Below are 6,517 nucleotides of genomic sequence, written 5' to 3' on the forward strand. Positions count from 1 at the left end.
TATATATTAATGATTATAATATAGAATTATATAAATTTACAAAAAAATATTTCAATGTTTATAAAAGTATATTAAAATTTTTGATTATTAAACTTTACAAAATGTCATGAGCATTTGTTTCTCTCTAATTCATGGCTCACTTAATGCCCACAATAACTATATATTAGTGATTAAATAGACAAAATAATATTTTGATCTGATCAATTTATTAAGTGTGGCAAGTATTAATAAATATTTCTTGATTAAAAGTACTACGTATTATAAATTATTTATATGAAGTGGATATAATTCAATATAATTGATTCAGTTCTGATAATAAGTACTTACAAAAGTGGAACAAAATCAATTGAAATTAACCTGATTTTTATATTTATATACATATACACATATACATATGTGTTCAAAAATATTACATAATTGGATACGTCTTTATGTAATATTGACTTTAATCAAGAATATTATGTTTAGCATAAAACATATATATTATATCTGGATTTCCAATAGTGTTGGTGTGTATGTGTTGCAGCAATGCCCACGAAAGGGTAATTTCACTTCAGATTATAGATCTATAACTTCAAGTGAAAATTTGATATCATACTGCTTCATATCAAGCTGGACAAATTTGGGAACAAAACTTTGGGTTAGTTTGTTCTAGTTCACATTCTTTACCACTACATCAGGTTTGAATCGATATATTATCAAGTGGCAACAAATTATTATAATTGATTTCATAATAGTTCTGACAATCTGAATTTACTGAAGTGGAACAAAAACAATTGGAATTAACCTAAATTATACATTGTATTTTCGGCTGCAACAAAAACTTGGCATACTATAACGAATGTATTCTCTCTATTTACACAGGAATAGAAAACAACAGATCGTGCGTGTATTTTAGTTTTGTTTTATGTGCATTCAGCTATAGAGATAAATATCTGAGATTCCGAATTTTATGATATTCGGGAAATTTGAATGAAACATTTCTCAGAAAATATGGGAAGTGAATATCAGGGTGTAAGACTCTGATTCATAGATTTTTCATATTAGAAAATTGTTAGGAAGATTTACGACGCCTACTTATAATGAATCAATACTTGACATACACATGATTATAATCTAGTACTTAAAATCTTACAATTTACACACATATATAATAATGTATCAAACGAGGAAGATTGAATAAGAAATTAACAGGGAAAATGATAGATTACTATTATATTTGGCAAACTATTCATAAAAATATTTTCAAGAATTTTATACATGCACAGGTATATATACTCTTAAAAACCACATAATTTGATACTTCATGTTATAGAATGTAATCGAGAATCAATTTTGGAATATATTACAATTAGTAGTATACATAGTATATTTGGTCAGGCTATAATTTATGGAGACTAAAAATTTACCAGAGCTTTTTGCGGTTCTTGTTATGTGTTTAATTTAAAGAAACTATAGCCATAGCCATTCAATAAAGTTTCTTCAATGCAATCCAATAACCAAATAATTCGATACACTGTATACATACTATAAACCAAAACACCAAGTAAAAAGCATTGGTTTACACAAGACAGAGTTCCAGCCTTTAAATAAACTTAAAAGTTGTTACTCAAAAACTGCACATGTTTTTTAAAACTTATTTGAATAGTTTCTTTTTTGGTATGCATATATTTATTGCCAATCAAAATATACATGGTCTGTTCAAAAAGTACCCGGAATTGCTAATAATTAAATTTCGCGGGTCTGGAGTGTCTGATTGTCAAAATTTTTTTTTTATTGTGTTGGTATACATGCCCCTAAAGTATGATGAAATTTTCAGCTATATTCACTGTTTACTTTGTCTGTGGTAGTCGCTAAGGTTCGACGTGTTTTTCTGAGCTCGGCGATTTTTACAATGGAAGAATTGAAAAGTCAAAGAATTTGTATTAAATTTTGCGTAAAAAATGAAATAAAGTGTTGCAAAGTGCAAAAATTCACCAGATATGGCTCCGTGTGACTTTTTCCTATTCCCAAAGTTGAAGAGACCCATGAAAGGACGGCGGTTTTCCTCGATTGAAGAAAATCGCTGAGAGTGCTCAAGGACATATCAAAAAGTGAATATCAAGGGTGCTTCGAAAATTGGAAAAAACGCTGGCATAAGTGTATTATATCTGGGGGGACTACTTTGAAGGGGACCACATTAATGTAGACGAATAAATAAATATTTTTTTGAAAAAACGAAAATTACGAAAACTTTGAACAGACCTCGTACATTATTTTTCAAAACGATATGCTGGTCTTTATGCATTTTTCTAAATTGCTTTTAACTTATAGCATTATTTATTTTATTTTATTTTATTTTAAAAAAATAATTGTTTTAGACAACTCTTTACCTTCCTATATAGGAGAAAATTGTTTTTGGTCAGAAAATCCAATTTGCTAATATATTTTCTCGACAGTTCGTCACTGTGAATCGTTGGAAATAGTGGAAAAAGTGTTTGTGAGTATATGAGCCAAAATTTGATCTTTTTTAGCGGTTTTCTTAAAAAAGTTTGTATTGATATCAAACATTTATAAGCCCTTTGATAATACTTGATATTGTTTGTCATTGTAATTAAATGCCATTTTCACCTAGTTTTCAACATAGTTTCAAGATCAAGAACAAAAAAACTTTAGAATTAATATTTTTATTTTAAGTCAAGCAATTAAATCAATACTATTTTTGTCTCATCATTCGACTTGTAAAAGGCAGTATCAATTTTATATAATACACCATGTATATTTATGTCAATGTATTTATTATTCAATTAATTACCGAACAAACATTTGAACATTGATATACACAATAATAAGATATCGGTATTTGCTGATAATTATTTTAATGAGTTTGCATAATACACGTCTCGAAGATGCTGATAACATATATTATTCTTAATTAATCATACAACTAACTAATTGTAAGATAAATTAGTGCTCAGAGATGACAATTTTAGTCGAAGAAGGGAAAATAATGTTTTCTTCGTGTTTCCCCATTTGTTTGTCGCCCTTGACACAACTTCTTGGAACCATACATTTGCACTAATTTATTTGCTAGTGGAGGGTGAATTTAGCTGGAAAAGTTTCTAGGTCACTATTATGCGCGGAATGTGATGGGAATCAATATATAGAGCACTATTATAACTATTAAATAACGTTACTGGGCATTTTTAAATACATACATACAATTATGCATACACACTCACACACACACATATATTTCATATATATATATATATATATATATATGAAATTCCATGGCGTAACGCTCAAGCGCACGGACTCGTGTAAGCAGGGTCTTGGGTTCGAACCCCGCTCGGGTAGCGATGTCCATTTTCACTTAAAAATATAGATCAAAAATATGTTTTCAATTGAAAATACCCATTTCGGGCACTGCGGTGTGAAATGGCATTGGGAAACTTCTCAGACTATTCTGCCCTGAATTAAGTTGGAGTTTAACTCAGTTCACAAACCAGTCCTAAGGCAGTACTACTCATTACACACACACACATATATATATATATATATATATAAATAAATATTTGATAAAATACGTATAATAGTATCTGAAATGTAAAAAAAAGTAAAAAGTTGAGACAATTTACTTATCCTACTATTAAAAACAGAAAAATATTTTTTTGAAATATATTTTATTGTTTCGAAACCCAATCAAATACATATTCTTGTCACAAAGTAAATTTTTTATTAAAGATTTGTTGGAGTCTTATTCATCAGAAAAACGTCTATTGAATAAATTCTCTTCAAATTTAGTTTCGTTGGATTAAAATAAAAACTACCGCCTTTTTGTATTATAAACCAAGAGCAAAAAAGCGGAAGGGAGATATTTGACAACCTAATATCTATATTAAATTTTTAATATATCTATTATATGTTTTAATATGGTAATATGTTCTCTAAGCATAGTTGAGCATGAATTGCTTGTTATTTTACAATTGTTTTTGTGTTCTTGAAGACAGTTTATTGAATTTTGGCTAGTTACGCCAACATATGTTGAATCACAATCTAAGCAATTAATTTGATATACCAGATTCCTAAGGCATTCGATGTTTTTGTTCTAGTCAAAATAATATCAGTAGTTGTATTAAACTGATTGGAGTCCTGATTTGTAGAAAAGTTTTTTCCCAAAAAAGATAAAGGTCCTTAATGTATGATGTCACTTGGTAATTCTCTGATTTTAAGTCAAGTTAGTTGTTAATAAACTATAATGATATATCTGACTTATAGACTGTAGTATCTATCTGGTGTCATATATTTATCAATCAAAAGAATGCAATTGAATTGTTGGTCAGTTTTGTTATTTAGTCACAATAGGTAACATCTACAACTCGAGGGATTTGCAAGTCTTTGTAATTTTTAGTGAATGTCTAATTTGATTTTTAGTTAGTGTTTTGTGGAAAAAAATAATTTTAAAGTTTTAAAGAGACGTTTAAAAAGAAAAATATTTATAAATAAAAAATTAAATGAATAATTTTTAGAGAAAACAAGGAAGCTTTTAGTTGTGTGTGTTTATATATGTATGTGTGTGTGTATTTTATATTAGTGATTTGTAATTATTCATGTAATAATGTACGTGCGTGCTGCAATGCTTGTTGGCGATATAATCGTTTTTCGAAGAATTTTCGATCGATCGAAATGCTATTTATCAGCTTATTGTTTATTTAGCTCACGAAATCATGTCTGCTGTTTATTGATTGATTGCCCATGAGTTTTTTTTTCAGCGGAATTAGATTATTCGTAATGTATTTTTTCATTACCAAATAAAGTGAAAATTGCTTTACGGGAGCTTTGTTGCAGAATATATATATTGTAACAATATTAAATATAGGTACATATCAAATATGTATATATATATATATATATATATATATATATATATATATATATATATATAGTCTGCACATAAAAAAATGGTGGTTGACCGCTTGGTTGCTCTCAGGAGAAAAAATACTAGGTTAGGTTGTGCAATTGAGAACACTGCCCATAGAACACGTAGTTCTGATCGCTGTTAAAAAATAAATGTCATGAAATTATTATTAGTGACTAAAGCCAATGACTATAAACTGAATCCATGTATAACATTCAGTTTTACGCTTATATTCGTAATTGTTGCAGTGATGCAATAAAAAGCAGAATATTTCATTGTCCGGACACGTCTCGGTCGGAAAGATTGTCGTCTCCTTTGTCGAGATTTACAAAATTACCATTATAATAATTGCACTGGCAAACTTTGTTTATTTTGGCCTTGTTCTTCTCTGCAGATGATTGCAAGGCGACGTGGAATCTTTTGTTTAGCCTACACGACGCTCTGGTCACAAAAAATACGAAATCGTCGCTCGAATCGCATTTATTTGATTAAGTGACATGGAGGCATTGTTTGTGTCGTTTCGCGATCGGTCAAAGTTATAACAATTTTTTTTTAACATACACAAAATTTGCTAGTTACTTAGCTCTTTTAATTGTAACAATTGGCGAGCATAGATCACTTAATAGCGTGTTCGATTCACACGACAAGGATCTTTGGATCGAATCCTGTTATTGACTTAGAATTTATGAAAAAAATATATGTAGTTGATTTGAAATTAAATAAAATTGTATTTTTTACGTAGAATTTGAATAAAAATTAAGAAAAATAGGAATAACAGAATTCGAATAGCTGAAATGTATTAGGAGTAAGAAGAAAAAATATTAGATCTTGGTGAAATTAAAAGAATAATGATGAAAAAATGGAATGAAAAGATAGAAATTGAATAAAATTAAAAAATTGAAAAGAGCGAAAATTGAAGAAAATGAGAAGAAGAAAAATTAAGAAGAATATAGAATGGGATATATATATATATATATATATATATATATATATATAACTTAAATATATAATAAATAAATTTAAACATTTCCAACATATATATATATATATATATATATATATATATATATAGTTTCAAAATGATATAAAAATTAGAATGTAAATAAATAAAAATGTTGTTGGTGGTCAGAGTAAGTGAGGCTAAATGAAATTAACTAAAAGAAACAAATATAAAGTAGTTTTTGTATTATCATAAATAATTATTAAAAACTGCTAACCACCTTAACTTAAAGCAGGTCATTCATCCTAATAATAATTTCATAATATTTTTTTATCTTAAGTGAGATATATGTGCGATGAAAGTAAAGATAAAAACTGTCATGAATTATTGTCTAAAACACGCTTGCAAAAGATTTTTAATGAATATTTTACATATTTTGTTTTTTTTTCGAAATTTTGCATGAACATTTTTAAAATTTTAATTATATATAACCAATTTTAAGATGAATTTAATTACGTAATGATATCGGGACTGTTTTTGGACTGTCTACATAATTGCTAACTTTAATTAATTTAAGACGCTTCATGATGGTGTAGATTTTATGTAAAAAAAAATTTTTATATGTCTTCACGTTTCAAACGTTTCTGTACATTTTGGCATACCTTAGCTAAAATGTA

Source organism: Ctenocephalides felis, unplaced genomic scaffold, assembly GCF_003426905.1.
Source record: "Ctenocephalides felis isolate EL2017-DRISC unplaced genomic scaffold, ASM342690v1 CF-g0.4_SCAFFOLD_01886, whole genome shotgun sequence".
Lineage (NCBI taxonomy): Eukaryota > Metazoa > Arthropoda > Insecta > Siphonaptera > Pulicidae > Ctenocephalides > Ctenocephalides felis.